The sequence below is a fragment of the Psittacula echo genome, assembly GCF_963264785.1.
Source record: "Psittacula echo genome assembly, chromosome: 2".
NCBI classification, from domain to species: Eukaryota; Metazoa; Chordata; class Aves; order Psittaciformes; family Psittacidae; genus Psittacula; species Psittacula echo.
This window is the reverse complement of record NC_137737.1, coordinates 69,687,753-69,705,145: the sequence shown is the minus strand read 5'-3', so window position 1 is coordinate 69,705,145 and position 17,393 is coordinate 69,687,753.

The window sequence follows — 17,393 nt, the reverse complement described above, 5'->3', positions numbered from 1 at the left end:
GCTTTTTAGAGAGTATTTTCCTAACTGAAGTTTTTTCAGTTAGTGGTGGTATTATTTATTATTGTTTGGCTTACTTTTCCAAACCATGATTGCCTTAACTTTCCTAGGCAGCGTTTCTCCATAATATTACCTTTCCCTAAATTCTAGCGGTAATCTAACTAAAGTGATCTGAAAGTGTGTTTTCTTGTGTCAGATACTACATGCAAAGTCCAGTAGACATGAATTTCAGAAGTCTGCTACAGTCATGGGCACTGTGATGTACTGCCTTGCACAGTATTTAGTCATTGATCTGTTCCCATAACTCCCAGTAAGAAGGAGAAGCTGAAGCAGAGTCCCAATGACAGTGACAGTTACCTACGCATCATGAGTGAGCCACAGAAAGTCAGCCCTGACAGCCACCGTTCTCTTCCCTTGCCGCCTTTTTCAACTAGGGGCTTATACTATGAAATTCTGCAGCACAGGTGCTCACCTTCCTTCTGTACCACCTTTTTCTGTACCACCTTTCTCAGTTCCACCATTGTATGTTTGAATCATTTTAGTCATAAACTCTTTCCAATGATGTAATTGCTTCAAGCAAGCTGCAAATCACCTTAATATTGTCGGTCGTGTTTTGCCTTGCATTTTCACTGTGGAGCCTCTGAAGTCTCAGATTCTGACCCTGTGTGCTCTCTAAAGTTGTTTTTTGGTAGCTTTAGATCAATACATCTAGCAGTCTTGAATGCACAGATACAGACTGCATCTGTATCATTTTTTCCCACCGTGGTCCCCTGCACGATACCTGGCTTACATGCTCAGCTCTTGAGGAAAAGTTGTTGGCTAAGCAAACCCAGAAATGAGAGATTTGCCATTTTCCCAAACATTGGATCATATTCCCTGCCTCCTGTGCAGGAGGTTGTGCAGGCAGTGTTCTGTATAAGCAGTTACCTTGCCTTTGATTAAAGCTTAGATGCGGAGATAATTGTGTGATTTTTAAATGTAGAGTTCTGCTAAATGCAGCAGGGAAGCATGTTATTTCATCTGCTGTACATAAATGTAGCTGGCTCAAATGAATGAGATCAGTTTTATGCTTGACACTTGACTGGGGCTAGGAGGGTGGTGGAATGTCAACAGCTACAATGGGTCATGTGACTTTCAGATGAGGAAAGGATTTTAAGATCTAAAGCTGAAGGTTAGGTGTATTTGTGAAGGGGAATGCAATAAAGGAATACATTTTTTCAGTGCATCAGAGGAAGGGGATCTAAACACCCTCTCCTGAGGAATTCAGCTGCATATCAGTGAAGGTAAAGTGGATATAAGAAAAATGCCATGTGAATGGAGAGCATTAGGAAAGGTCATATATTTCAAAAAAGAATATTGTTTACAAGGAGTGTTAATAGGTTTCAAGGGAAATGTTAATTTTTTTTTCTTGGCTGAAATAGCTACTGTAAGTTTTTAATGGTTAATCATTCATTCTTGAATTTTTATATTAAGCATTTCATATTACTTTATTGACTTAACTTTTATGCTCTTCTTCATTTTGACAGTAAAGAATGACCAGGCAATACTCTTTGAAAATTGGAGACCATTTGCAGCTGCTCTCTGCTGAGGAAAGTGAATAATAGGGTGCCCTCAAGGAATTTCAAAGGTATCACTCAACAGAAACTTTTGTGTCTGAAGAAAACTAGATCATTTTATCATGGTAGGCATACTGATATGTTTGCTTTAATAAAATGCCATATTTCTGCCTTTAATCTCTTGTCAACCAGCTATTAAAACCCCAAAGTGTATGCGTGCAGCACATGTAAACACTTGCAGTTTTGAGTTTGCCACACAACATACAAACAAAGCATGTAATTTCTGTTTTGTGAACAATGTGTAGTAAACTTACTGAGTAATGGCAATAAGGTTCTCTTTCCCCCCACCCCGAAGCAAAAAAAAATCGATGTGATTTAATTCAATAATTCATGCAATTTTAAAAAAGTATTATCTAAATTTTACCGTGTTCTCTGAAGTGGCCAGATAAGGAAATAATGACAACTGTTTCCATGTAAATAATGATGAGCACCTGAAATAATAGCAGTGTTAGAAGATCATTACTTATGAGAATTGACATTAGGTGCCTCAAGCCCCCAGAATTTTGCACCTGCACTGAACAGTTCCCCTTGTCTTTCAGCATGGCAATTCTGTGCTGTTAACTCACTCATCATTTCTTGCCTGTTAAGGCAAGGCTTGAATTGGTGCTCGCAGTAATAAAAGCTTGTTTTAAAAGACGTTTCTTGTGACCCAGCTCTTGTGGTCCTTGCATCATATTAATTCAGAAATTGCTCAGTCTTTGGGTGGATAAAGATACCTTAATGACTTTGGGAATTGTTTCAAATAGTAATAGAAGACACCAAGATAATATGTTTGGAATAACAGTTATACTGTTTATTAAATAGATAATAAAAGAATAGCATTAACAGATTATACCTGTATTTTTTTTTTTCTACCAATTCCCATGTAAGCAGGTATTTTACAAGATGAGATAAATGAAAGAAGCCAGTTTATTCATAAATCACTGCCCCAAAACTGCAGTGCTAAAGAGGCAAACCCATACATTTAAGATTGTCAGCAGTCATGCGGCACATCAATGAACCACTATTATTTGGAAATATAGTTGGTTAAGAGGGAAGAACACATTAAGCTTTACACATTATGACCTACTGCAGGATAGACACAACCACTTGTTGTATGTGAACAATTTGGGTGTGCATTTTCGCTGAGTCCAATGGAAAAGGAGCCATAGCTACACTAAACAAATAGCTAAATTTGTCAATTGCCTGTTGGTACCATTCTTTTCTCCATTATGTTAAGTCTTTTCAGTGTTTCGTCAATGAAATGGTGTTAAACTTTCTCATTTTTACTTCTGGAGAAGTTTTTCAGAACCACTACTAATTTTTATGCCCTTTCTCTATCTTCTACTTTTTCTTTGCAGTGGAGTTTATCACAACAAAGTTAAGTGTCAGAAGTAAAGAAACATAATAAATATAAATAATTACTATTTTAATGTTGGTATTATTACACAAAGTGAACTTATTTTCAGTTTTCATCTATGCAGGTGGTCAATAATAGTATATCTTCATATAGCTGTCCAAATTGTTTTCCTTATATTGTTACAGTGTTCTAGGTTTTCTTTTATTTTTTCACTGAACTGGAGTAGTTACTTATACATTTGTGGTGCTAACTCTTTTTTTTTCCTTTCAGAGAGAGTTAATGTTCCTTTTTTGTTTTGAATGCCATAGGTGGCTAGGTCCTTTTAAACCTCCTATTAATCTTTAGCTTTGCCTAGCTCACATATATAGGATGTTTTTCCACCCCACTATTACCTTACTTTTCCCTATCATGTATTTTCTTCAATTAGTTTGTTTGACTCATGTTCTATTTCTTCCTAAACCGAAAATTGGTAACTAATTTCTAAAACATGGGAAGGTATTCCTGTAATCTATTACTTTGTTTACTTCTTGAGTTTTATCAAGACTTTTCTTATCCATGCAAATGTCTTTTCTCTTTTTCTTTTTTTGTTTTAAACTATTTTTTTACCTTGCTCAGAAACCAGCTCATAAGTTTCCATCACAGAATTTATGTTCAAGTACCTGTTTGATAGATCTTGGATTTTAGTGTCAGCCTGTTAACTGAGTTATCCTCATACTCAGGATTGCCACTAGCACATTTCCGTTCACATTTCAGATAAAAAAATATATTGATAAAATGATTAATATGTTAACCATTGCCCAATAAGAACTGATAAATTATTGAATAGGTCAATACTGTTCTATATACCATGTATAGTCATAGCTTTTTACCATGTAAGTATATTCAACTGTTTTCTTACTTATTGTCTATGAACATGCTGCTTATTTTTACCATGCTATCTTCTAAGTATTTGTTAGTCTTTTATAAGGTATTTGTATCCTCTGATCACATTTTAACTAGTAACTTGTGCAATTGTGGTACATTTTTCAACAGCTTCTAAGTTACTTAAGAGGTTTTGCTTTGATTTAGAGCTGGGTGTGTGGACACCCGGGGTCCTTCTAGCTCTTTGGTTGAAATAAATATCTCTCGAAACTTCTGGTTAAATATTGGTTGCTTCTGACTTCCGATTTAAAAAGTTTCCTTTTTCAGTGTGTCCTATTGTGACATAATCTTTGACAACTTTTCCATATTGCTAAACTGCAGATCACCCACTGTCACTGTTTTGTGACAGTGTCTGCAAGGGACATGGCTCTGGAAGGCAGTAGATCTCTTCAGTCCCTGATTCCTGTGATCTCCAGCATTAAACGTTCTTGCCTGAGGCTGCAGGGCTTGTGTGGGCAGAATTCTTAAAGGAATTTTCCCCAGGCTGTGGCTATAAGGTTTACAGTGTTCTTCAGCTCCCATGTGAAGTTAGGATTTTTTTTCTTTCCAGTCAAAGAAGGAAGGCTCTTCTTGACTTCTCAAAACAGAGAATTACTTCTAATCAAATATTGGAACAGAATGGGTTGATGACCTCTTGTTTTTCTGTGTTATCTTATGCTTAGTCTTTATGGCTACATATCAAACAGTAGACCTGGAGGCATTTCTGGGTCCTGAGACAAGATATGTGTCAGACAGTGTTCTAACCCCATATCTTTCCAAAGTCTGGTGCACAAGAGCTTCCTTATTGCACTCCTGGTCAGCCTGAGGATTTTTGCAATAAGGAAACTGAAGGATGAAGGCCAAAAGGAGTTTCTATTGAGTGGTTCTGCCAGATCTTCTGGCACGTTCTGGATAGCTGAAGCATGCCCACTGCTAGAGATGGCTTTTGTCCGTGCTCACTCACATTAAATATGATTCCGTATGTAGTTATTAGGTTTCTTTCACTGGTGTACAGTGTGTGTGGATAGGGTTACTGCTTAACATCAAAAAGTGAAAACGGAAAACTGTGGTATACAATTTTGAATCTATTAGGAAATTATTATTCTGTTATAGCATTTTACCACAATTGTAACCTATTACAGCCATTATGTGTGTCTATTGAATTTAGTGCAGCGAAATTGCTTTGTGTGGTCTGAATGTAATACTTACAAAATATGATTGCAGAAAGAAACTGCTTTTCTGTAAAGAAAGCAGGATTTTTTTGTCAATTCATTTGAATATGACAGGAAGTCTGACAGACGACTGATGAACCATAGCAGTTCTCAAAAAAGAATGCAGGATTCTACCTTTAAAAACTGATTTTGATAGACTTGACCATAATTTTTCAACATTCTCAAAACATGCACCAAATATGTCTTAAATTGCATATTCTTTGCTGCATAGAGATCTAGAACAGGCAGGGAATAATTAGAATGGAGCTACAATAAAACCTGACACAGAACACAATCTTATTTCATGGATATTCACAGGGTTAGACATTCTGGTTCATTACTGGTAATGAAAAGTATGCTATTTAAAGCCTTCTTGTGTACACCTTTGGTTTACAGTAGAAAAGCTCAGCCCAGTGAGGCAAAATGGAAAACTGAAATGTGACTTTGCAAGGAGTCTTGGCCATTATAACAGCATACATTTTGCAAAGTAATTTGAGCAGCTCCACTAACCTCAGGCATTTCCCTTGTGGTGTTTTACACCTTGTGTAGCTTTGTGCAGAGGTACTGACTCAGTCAGTGCTGCTTGGCCTTCCTCTGACTGCTGACTTCCATTCAGTAGCTTCATTAGCAGCAATTTGGGACCTGAAATTCACCATGGTCCTTCACAGTATGGAGGGATACACCTTAACATGCTCATGACACATGGGTTGTCTTTGGGATATAGAACTAAGATATATATCATTCTCATTTGCTTTCTGGGACATGTGAAAGACCAGTCTCCTATTTCTGCACAAGAGAGCTGTTGCTAAAAAGGAGATTCTGTCATAAGTGCCCAGCAGTACCTATTATATGAGAGTAGTGTGGAAAATTTTTCCTTTGAGATTGTGTTTTTAGGTAATCTTTGACAGTATATTCCCAAGAAATGGTCTTCCACTGAAAAGATCACATTTTGTAGCATTTTCTCATTTTGAGTCATTCCAAAAGGGCAGGCAAAATATTTGTGCAAATAAAAATGCTCTAAGTATTCTGCATCTGTATGGTGCATTGGCAGAATAGGATCAGCTCCTCAGTCTGCCATCATCTTTTTGTGCTTATTTAGGCAAATTACAGGTCTGCTTCCTCTGCAATCTGTAAACACTTTGGAACAGAAGCTATCTCTAGCAATCTCTCTATCTGCATGACAAAGGGCAGTGAAGCCCAGATTTTAGCTTTGTCCTCTGGAAACTATTTTCAAAATGGCTTTGTGGCATCTCTATAGACCTGCATTTCAGTGCCAGGAGTCAAAGAAACAAATTAATGCTGTGGTCTCATTTTAGTCCTGTTTCTGTCTGGGCTTTACTAACACATGCCTGTAGTTGGAAATATTTCTGGGTGGTATTTATGGAATTACAAAAGCTAAAATTACTTTCCTCTTGCTCAAATACAAAATTTTAAAATAAGTTTTTATTTATAAGCAGATACTCAAACTATTTGTGAGGCATCATGGGTGTGCTTTTTGCTGGAGAATAAAGGGTCTCCTCTTTGGTTTTGATTAGGTAGGATAGTATTCATTCCTCCTTGCTGAAATTGTACTGGAATGAGGAAGTCCAGGAAGGGACTAAAATCTCAGAGTCGTAGATAGTGTAAAAATATATAATTAAGATGGGTTTGCGCATCTCAGTTACCTACAATCCTAGTGCACAAGGGGTAACAGCAAAGCTATGCTCTCTAACAGCAAAAGCAGCAATCATAGCAAATCCCCTGTATAAGCATTGTTTTACCCAATAGTATGGTTTCCATTTTTTCCTAGATAGAAGGCAGAATAGTTCAGAGGCCTTCTGTCTATATCATTCTGATATTCCTGCAGGGCAGAGATTTAACATGCAGGGTGAACTAGACACAGCTGTGTGTCATTGGTACACCGAAACTCCTCTCTATGCACATCTGTAATCATCCCAAGGAGCTCTTCATCAATACCATTGGTCGTTCTGCTCTGCTGAGAACTGTTTTTGTAGGACCTGCCGGGAGCTACAATCAAAAAGTAGAGTTATTTTCTTTGATATTGGTGGTTTGCATGTTGAGTAAACGAGTGTAAAATCTCATGTAGGTGGAAGTATTTTTTTTAGACAGAATAAGGTTTTGGAAATCTCAGGAGGAAAAATCAAAGCCTGAGTAAAAAGGAGGCATCCATCTGATGTGAAGTACTGCCGACCGTTCTGATATTAGGTCTACGCTCAATGTGTTCATAGATTTAAGAAATCAACGGCGGCAACAACAACAAAAAAGCCACTCTCAGAAGGAAGAATTGTAACAACAGTGCATGCGAGCTGGCTCTGGTAGCATCTACCTCCAATTCTCATTTTCCTTTGGCTTTTTCTTTTTTTTCTTTTTTTCTTTTTTTTTCCTTTTTTCTTTTTTTTTTTTTTTTCCAGACACTTGCAGGATGAGATCTTTTTTCTGATGGCCTTGTTGATACTTTTCACTGACAAGGAAAGTAGAAGGGAATAATTCTTTGCAATAATATTGACTTCTTATGTGATCTCGGCTAAGTCACAGCGTTACTGTGTGCTCAGCTTCTTCAAAAAGAGAGCAATACTATTTCTGTGATTTACACAGGTGTTATGACTGTTGGTGTGAATAAAGGATATTTTGTTTTTTCGTGGGTTGAACCAGTACAGAATGCTTTAAGTTCTTTTTAAAAAAATTAATGATGTTTCCAATCAGTGTGCTTTGACCAGCATATACTGAGTTTTCCCATTATGCTTTATAAGCTATCTACAAACCCCCAAACCTTTTATTTTTTTAAATTTTAGGTCAGTTTTTAAATGAGAGCTGCTCTTCTGGGAGGAACAGTTTTCCTCAGAAAATGTTGAAGCAAAATGTTTTTTACATTTCAGACAATGAAACTCATTTCTGAAATAACTCTGTCAGAAAAAAAACCCCAACCAACTGCTGTTTGACATGTTCAATTACCTCCTGCTCCACCCCCCACAAATTTTTTTTTCAGCTGAAATCCTGTGTGTGAGTTTATTACAACAGTAAAATTCTTTGAAAGATGTAGACTCTAACTTACAGATCAAGGTACATAAAAGAAAGCTGAGGTGACTTTAAAGTGCCTTTGCAGCCTTTGGCCTCCACTCTGATTTATAGATATTTGTATATATGTGTCACCTCTCGTGCGGCTTCCCATAGAGTCACAGGAGTGACCAAATTTCTTCTGTGTTAAATGCCAGTGCTGAAACTTTTTTCTAAAGTCCTGTCCTTGGTGCACGTTATCATCTCAATGAATATGTAGGGAACCTCAGAAGGCAACTCTTGAGCCCTTCACTGTAATGTTTGGCTGTGGCCCTGCAGAGGCTGCCTGGGCTATCCCTTAGTGCGGATCACCACTTGCTGCAGCCCCGTCCACCAGTGCTGCTTGTACCACCAGCTTTTCTAAAAGCCTGTGGATGCTTTGGTTCAGAATTATGGTTAAGCTGCAGTCATCTATTTGGACAGAAATGCCTTTCTTCATCAATACCTATCTTCTTGAATGCTAATGAAGGTTGGTGGTTTGCCTGATAAAAATTATTTAGTGCTTGCATGATTTTCTGAATGCCTTGAAAACAGCTTTTCCATATTCCAAATGCAACTTTTTTATGGAGGAATAAGTGCGCTTACTTCACCAGTTCTTTCAGAAAAGCAAAACCCCATTCAGAGATTCATCATTTGTCTAGCCTCTTTCTTCCTGAAAAGAAACTGAAGAAATATTTTTTTAATGTTAATTAACTACCTGCTGAAACTTGTTATAACAGGTCAAAAAGCCAAACTTCCCTTTTGGTGAGCAATTCTGTGACTGCACATTGCAAAGTTCATAAATACGAGAAAAATCCGCAGACTGCTTAAACTGTAATTATTAATGTAACAAAGCAAGGCAAGAACAGCATCCAAAGAATTCATGTTTGAAGTAACAGATAATCCTGTAATTGCTGCTTCTTGGTAAAACTCTGTGTTAGAGGGAGCCTTTATTTTTAAATGGCACATATACATCAAAGATGCTTTCCTTGTCTTTTATACATTAGCTTGCTTTCAAGTGAAGAGACACCCACACAGAATGAGAAAAAATTATTCTGTTGTGCTGTAAAGTCAGTTAATTTCTGCTCAAAAGTAAATGCTGATTTTTGGCAGCCCATAGATGGAAATGTGTTTAACACTGTTAAGGTGAGTTGTTGCTACAGCAAGGACTGAAAGTGGATGTCAGCACAAGGGAATTATTATCTGGTTTTTTGTGAGCAGTTCTTTGCTGAAGGATTTTGGACTAGCCATTGCCAAAGCTTAGAAGGTTTGTTTCTTTCAGTTGCTGATCTTCCTAAAAGCATCATGCAAAGAAAATTGTCCTTGCTGCAAATGAGAGCATATTGCAGGTTTCAGCATTCAAACTGGAATCCTGACTCCCACATGCATAGAGGTTGTTAGCCTCTGATTAGCTTTCCTAAGAGTAGTAACTTCACTATTTTAAGCTAATAAGAGAGGTAGGAGATGTCAAGAAGAAGAAGAAGCTGTTGTGAGGATTTTTCTCCCACTGTGATTAGCCAAGACTTGAACATCACCTTTACCACAACTATTGTCTTAGAAATTAAGCAACCATGTTTTAGTAGAAATTAATCTACCAACACATGTAATGTAATAGAAGATAACCTATCTATGTGATATTTTGAATACTCCTATGTAATTCCACTGCAAGGTATTCAACTACTTTTTTATCTCTTGAAAATTTTACAAAGTGTATATAAGTCCTATTTATCTGAATTTCAATAAGAGACTTCTTTGAGTGATTGTCAGGAGCTGGTGAACTTCAGAACGTGCTAACTTTTAACATACGTTTCATTGCTGTCTCAGTTAAAGAGCCTTTTCTGCATTCCTGAGAAAGCTCTGACAGGCTATGGCAGTGACCCCCCTTCTTGAAGTTGAATACAAATCTCGTGTATACTGATGTTCATTTCTTCTACTGCCCACCTTCTTCTGTCTTGCAGCTGTAATATTGTCATGGAGTGGATTGCCTCTTGTTTAAAGTGTATCACCACAGATGCTAGTAAATGACATGTTTTAATCCCAAAGTTAGGATCCATTTTACTTGAAAAGGCAGCAGGTTTATTTGTGCTGGGCATGGATCCCAGTGCTTCATGGCCTCGAAGGAGTTATTCTCTTGTTTTCCAGCAGGTGCTAAGAATGATGGAGCTGGTATGGAGCACTGGAATATGAGCAAAGTGTTTGGTCAATTGTCTTCCTGACTGGCTAAAACATATTTCCAGACTATCCTTTTCATTAATCATTTCTGGAAAACAGAGAGCAATGAGCTCCCCATGACCAGACTGGAGGAATCCCATCTGCTTCTACTGCAGCACCATGGAGTGATTGGAAGCAGGAGCTGCTCAGAGGTGATGAAGATACCAGAGCTGAACACAAGCCTGTTCCAGCATATCACAGGCCACAGTAAGATAAAAATCTTCAAGGACAGCAAGTAACTAAATGAATCCAGGAGGTCTGATCTGGATATAAGGTCACTCTGGGAGGGGGTTTAAAAGCAAGCAACATAACTGGCATAACTCATGTCGTTAGAATCAAGAGGCATTTTATCATGGGTTTATAATGGCAGTGGAGCTCAGACAGAACTGGGGTTATAGAACAGGATCCTACTAAACAGCGAATTAGAAGACCAGTATTTCTTAGTGATGGTTTTATTGTGGTTAGAAAACTTGATAACAACAAGTGAGGCTCTTTTCTAACTGGAAGTTGTTCTTTGAACCATATTTCTGCAACTCTTTCTTCCCAAGCGTTCATGCTGTCATGAGTGTCATCAGAGTGCACTGCTGGGTAGATAGCAAAAACCTTTTTCAAGGAAAGGTATATGCTTGCGAAAATTTGAGTGTGGCCCCGTGCTTCAAATAGTCCTATTGTTATAGATATCAGCATGAGGGAAACACAGGGATTTAGAAAGGGTATGGAGAGAAATATTTGTTTACTTCACTGTAAAAATTGACCTTGAAAATACGCATATCAATTAACCAGAATCTGCCAAGAAGCTATTTTATAAATGGAAAACTAAAGAGCTTGCAGAAAAGTACTTTTGTCTTTCTGAAAGGGATGGCTGCATGCCCGTATGAATACTATATCTCCACCAAAAATGCATATTTAAAAAAAAAGAAAAAATCAGATATACCAAGATGAAATTAATCTTGAAAAAAAAATACTGTTGAGAGCCAAGGAGAATTGGCAATAAGAAACTCCACAGTTGCAAATTCTAGTTTAGTTCATTTAACATTAGCCTACTGAGAAAGAGCAGAACCTTTGTCCATCTGAAATGTTTTCATAACCCTTCCAATATTCAGCTCTGAGTGAGAGAGAGTTGTGGAGATTCACTGCATGTCAAGTGCAAGAGAGAGACAAAGGTCTGAAGCTCATTCTGGAGCAACTAACCCAGAGCTTTGGGTGACAATAGCACTGCCCCTAGATAGAATGAGCCTACATGCACTGAATAATTAGGTGTGCTTATCATCAGTGGTTTGATTCTGTATGTCTTTTTGCTACAGCTTAGTTGGGCTTTCTGATAGAAATAAATTTCAGGAATTTGGTACACCAGAGGGGGAAAAAAAAGGCAGGGGGGAGGGGACAGTCCTGAGAGTGATGGCTGCCCCCAGGAAGCAAAATGGGAGGGAGAAGTTAAAGTGAATCATGATGTTGTAGTTGGCTTATGTGATTTTTGGTCTATTCATTTTAAGTAAAGCAAATGATTCCTAAAGGACAAATTAAACTGTTACTTACACGACCAAAGGACTTAGCTTATGTACATAGCTTACTTTTTTTCTCTTCAAACATTATATGCTGCCCTTAATCTGTTTCTCAGAATAGGGAAGAGGAAATCTCCAGCATTTATTAAATTACTAAATGGGATAACATTGTCTCCATTCTGAGGGATGTTAACTCCTTATCCTTGTTTGCTGAGCACAGGTTGATGGCTTGTGACCACAGGACACAATTTAATAGATTGAACCGTGTCACCACGGTAACTATGCCAAGCACAACTTCCACCTTATTTTCACACACGGGGTTCTGCCTTAATTTCTTTTTATCTGAAAGACCCACAAAAGCTGGAAAACATGTTGGATTCTGTTGATTTTACTTGTATTTCTTCTTTAGCCTCAATATCCTGTGAAACAGCTATACATTGCCAGCTTCAGTCCATTCACATTTTTAACTCTGAAGCATCCTTTGCCAGGCAGAATTCCTCATAAGCTGACTTCTGCTTGTAGTTGAAAACTGACTCTGTAACATTCTCCTAATATTTGCCTCATTAGGTTAAAGATTTGGAAAATATAATATATTTGCCTGATCAACTAAAGGGAAAAAACAAATAGCACTCTGATGCAATTTGCAGTATGTACCTATTTATGTATTTGGGGGCTTAGTGTAAAACAGATTGAGCTGGAAATATGAAGGTTAAACCAGATGTGGAAATTGCAGCAGAAAAGTGGTAGAAATTGGGAACTTATAGGCATGACATTTTACATGGGCCATTTTCATTATTTCAACTCAAACTGCACATCATATTGCAATTTTTAATGTCTCCTGTTTACACAGCCCCTCAGATAGATCTAAAAGTTGTTATCTGTACTGTGCTGGCAAGGACACTGAGGCATAGGGAGATGTGGGAAAATTGTCAGTCTTGCAGGGCTCTAGCAAGTACTTTGAGGGCTATGACGCTGCCCCTTCTTTTTTCCCCATGAAGACAATGACCATAAGGACTTGGGTTCATACTCCTCAATGCAGAATTGTTTCATCTCTAAGCTGAATGATTAGCTTAGATTCAGAGTGTAACACTGGTAACTTTGGTTAATACCTAATTTCATATACCCTCATACTGAATATAAAAGGATAGCATACAAAACATAAGGCGTCCTACACACTGTGAGATTCTGATCTGTACCCTTTCCTAGCCTGTAGCCCTCATTTGAGGAAGTGTTTGCTTGTACTTAAGATTTGACTGTGAATGCAGAAACCAAGTTACGGACAGCTTACACACACACATTTTGCTCTTGGTCCATCCAAAATCACTGATGGTGATCTTAGAGTCCTATATTACTGGCATGATGGATGCTAGTTTGATTCTCTCTGAGCATACACTGTTAGAGCCATAGGTAATTCCTACATTCCCTGTAATGTAGTTTGCATTTGCAAATTTGGTCTTTGTTTTGATACAGCCTATGGGAGTCTTTGCTAGTATAAGGAGCTCTCTGTTGGAACTGGCAGCGATATGGTAGCTTTATATACCAATGATCGACAAAGAAAACCGTTATTTGCTTCATTCTCCAAAAGGGAGTACCACAGTGAAAGGTTAAAAATATGTAGCTACTTTATGATGGCAACATCTGCATCATTTTACAAAGAACTTATTACAAATGGAACTAGTATATCTTTTCTTTAAAATGACTGGAATGAAATGAAGATTTCCTTGAAGACTTCTAAGCCATGAAAGTTAGAGCCATTCTATGGGAATGGCTTATACACAGTGCAAGTGCAGCGGAGATTAATGCTGCTCAGCTTTATCTGCCAAGTTCAGCAACCTCCTGACCTGCAAATTCCACCTGTTGAGCCACTATAGTTTGTTTTCTCTTTGCTAAATTTTTCAGGTGGGGCTTTGGGATTGCTTTTTTCCTCCTTTTTCTGAGCCAGACAGCTTTCTGTCTGATGTCCTAGATTGGTGGTAAGAAAGGCAATGAACATACTGTGCAATACTATACATACTAACCAGGCATGAGAAAAGCATGTTGGAAGAGCTTTAGCTGCCTTTTGTGTATAGTACAGAGTTAAATATGGATTTTACCTTCTAAAAAACAAAGAAAATAAGTAGGCCAAAATATTTCTGTACCTTGAATCTTAGTCATTAGCACAAAACACAAGAGTGTTGAGCCATGAAAACTAAGATGAACTTCATAAAGACGTTTGATGAAAGTCAGTAGTTTTATAAGGAATGGGAAGACTCTTTGTGACCTTGTCATTCCTTCCTAACTCACATCTTGTTGGGATTAGGGAGTTCATTTGAATTGAAGTTAGAATACTCAGTTTAGAATTGGATGGAAGCATCCATATATGTAATACTGTAGAGTGCGTTTGTCAGAAAACTTAATAGATAAATTCCTGGACATTTTGTACATTTGTCTTCCAAGACAGGGTGATTTCTCAATACAGAATGCTGCCGTGTGAAAATGCTTTAAAAAATGACCCATATGATAGCGCAAGTATCTTTGATCTGGCTCAACCAACTGGTTTATGTACTAATAAAAATTTGATTAAGCCAGCATTAGACTACATGGTCTGAGCAATGTACCACTTCTCTGGGATATTTTTCCACTGGTACTGCCATGCCACAATCCCTCCACAGACATTTAGGTACGTTTCTGTCATGGTGCTATAGTCAAAACAGTGACCACAGTTTAGATCTGTGCTTGAATCTGTCTCTATCTCTTGTCTCCCTGTTTCCATTTCTGTGTGTTTTAATATGTGAGGTTAAAACAAAAACCTTTCTGGAATAGATGGCAAATAATTGGCTTCAGCTTTTTTCCTCCTTCCTTTCCCCACTCAACCCACCTGGGCCTATGTTTATTGAACTCCATACATTGTCAAGACAGTATTTGTAAATGGAATTTAACTGCAGGTGAGCAGTACAAATGTAATAATATTACACAACTCTTGTTTAATTTTGAAGGCTCCATCCTCAGCAACAGTGCTTATAATGGACGGTTCAAGCTGAATTATCCATTATTGCTCCCAAAGTTTACAATTAAACTATCGATCAAAGCTGGCAGAAAATTCTCAAGCAGGCTGGGTGTGCACCAGGCTTGTTTTAGATGCAGGCTGAGGGAGAGAAAGCCAGAAGCAGCCTTCAGCTAATCCTCTTAGTGGTAACTGTCCTGGATGCAGCAGTGATTATGTATCGTGCTTATACAGTTTTAATAGTGCAGGTCCTATGCAATTTGCGACCTCTATTTCTGCCCAGAAAGATTGGAGCTTAACAGGTTTGGATCCACAGGGAACCAGCTTCGGCTTTTAGGCTTCTTCAGACACTGCAGAATGCATCTTTTCTGGGGAATTCCACAATAAAATGACTGTTATTTATCATTACAAACCTCTTTATCATTTAGTCAATAAAAGGCCTCTCTCTCTCACTTTTTTTTTCCATGGTGTGCTCAGAGTCAGAAATCTGTATTAGTCTCCCCTGGCCTGAAGGCAAGAGATGTCAAATGCTAAATCATGATCTGCCCTGGCTTTCTGGCTAAATTGTGTATGAAGGCCTGAGGCAAAAAGGTGCACATGCTCATTATTTGAAACAGAATGATTTTTTCCCCTTTCTTTCCTTTTTTTTAAAATACATATTGAGACATATATGGTAACACACATACAGTAAGCTTCTGAAAAGTATCAAACCTGAAACAAACCAGCCAGAGCTAAAGATGTCAAAAATATATGCTTGCAGATTGGGAAATAGAAAAGGGATTGTCAAGAAAAATCAGATGATCTTCCCCTTTTGAACTTTTTGTTAGCAGTGGGGGAAAAAAGTGTTAGGAGTTGACAGCAAGGTGACAGATGTGGTAAATAATACATCTGGTGAATTCACCCCCCTTTTTTTTTTTTTGGAGAAAGGGGGAGACGTTTGAAATGAATCTTAGTTTGAAATTGGTCAGAAAACCTGCATGAAAACATATTTTAAAGCCTGTGATTGTTTTGTAAGCTGTTTTGAGCACGTCTTCCTCTACTTACTCGTTTGCAGTTTGTGATACATTACCTTCCTCACAAGGCATTGTTACTACCCCAGGTTGGCTAAGAGACCTTTGCAAAGAGGTTTTAGGACTGTCATCCCTTGGGTAAATTTTTGTGTGAACATATTTGCGTATATATGTCAAAGTCTTTCAGTTTTGTAAGTATTCTTGTGAGGGAGGAATCATGCATACCAAAATATAAATGGGAAACTTATTTACAGGGTTGTGCTTGTCTATGAAGCCAATTTAAATTTTTGTATTTATTTTGACACTAGGGAAATGTTCAAGAATGCTGTTTTACAGTATTTGTTCAGCAGAAGGTGGCAAGGAGCTCCTATAAAAGCATATTAAGCTTCATGGTTTCCACACTGTGGACTAGAGTTTCAAAAGCTGCAGTGAAACCTGGGGAGCTACTCTGGAGAATCTAAACAATGTATGTATGCTTTGTGCTCAATATTTTCTGCATTTAACAACAAAACGTTCTACATGTTCATGCTGACCGCCTGCTCTCTTAATGCAAGCAAAAAAGGGACCACAGCTTGGAGAAATAAAAGGGCTCATGAAACAGGGACATTATGTTCAGCCAGCCAGCTTTTTTTTTACATTGCTATTTTGATGTTGATTCCATAAAACTGGATTTATTCAAATGCTTTGTTGCTGGTTACAAATGTTGGGAATGAGCTGAGGCTGCTTGGATTCAAATATTCCTTTTATGAAGGTTTCTGGGAAATGATCTGATTGGACAAAAGTTTTCAGAGAAGACTCCTCAATGGGATGACATGTCAATGGCGGATACCTACACCTAAAAAACAAACTCTGCCAGTTCAACATGTTTTGAGCAGTTTAATTTCCAGTTCTTAGTGAGGGCTTTATATTTAGGTATATATTAAATACAAATTTCTTTGGTTTAAAATGTCATAGATTTATTAGAACTGTGCTAATGTGTAATTTTTTAGTTATGACTGAGATGGTCTGCATTATGCGTGTGATTTTTCCAGATCTAAAATAATGTATTTTGAGAATCCTTATATGCTGGTCTTTGTAGTGAGATAAAAAATGAGGCTGTTCTGTACACATCACTGGTTCTGTATTTCTCCCACAGAGAATGATGTCCTGTTGAAATTACTTGAGCTTTTTTCCCAGCTGCCACAAATATGAGAGTGGACTGAAGAGACATACCATGGTTTTTGAAAACTAACAAGGTCCCTGCTAGTTTGTAAAGTTCAATTAAAGCCATCTTTTTTTTTTTTTATTATTTAACACATAAAAATAATGCATGAGATTGATCAGAACTAAAGTGAATGAAATAAGTTGATGTTTTCATATTTGTCTTATAAAAAACCCCAACAGACTAATACAAAACAGAAATGCCACACATGAACTTTTCTGTAATTTCACCTTTCCCTTCACATTATGGTAGAGCTTACTAGAAAAGAAAAGTCTTTATCTCTCTACTGCTTATGGTTAAATTAAATTCTCTTCAGCAAAGAAGCTGACTTTACAGGGATACAGCTTGATATATTGCAGTGCTATGGTTTCTTCATAAATGCAGAGGCTG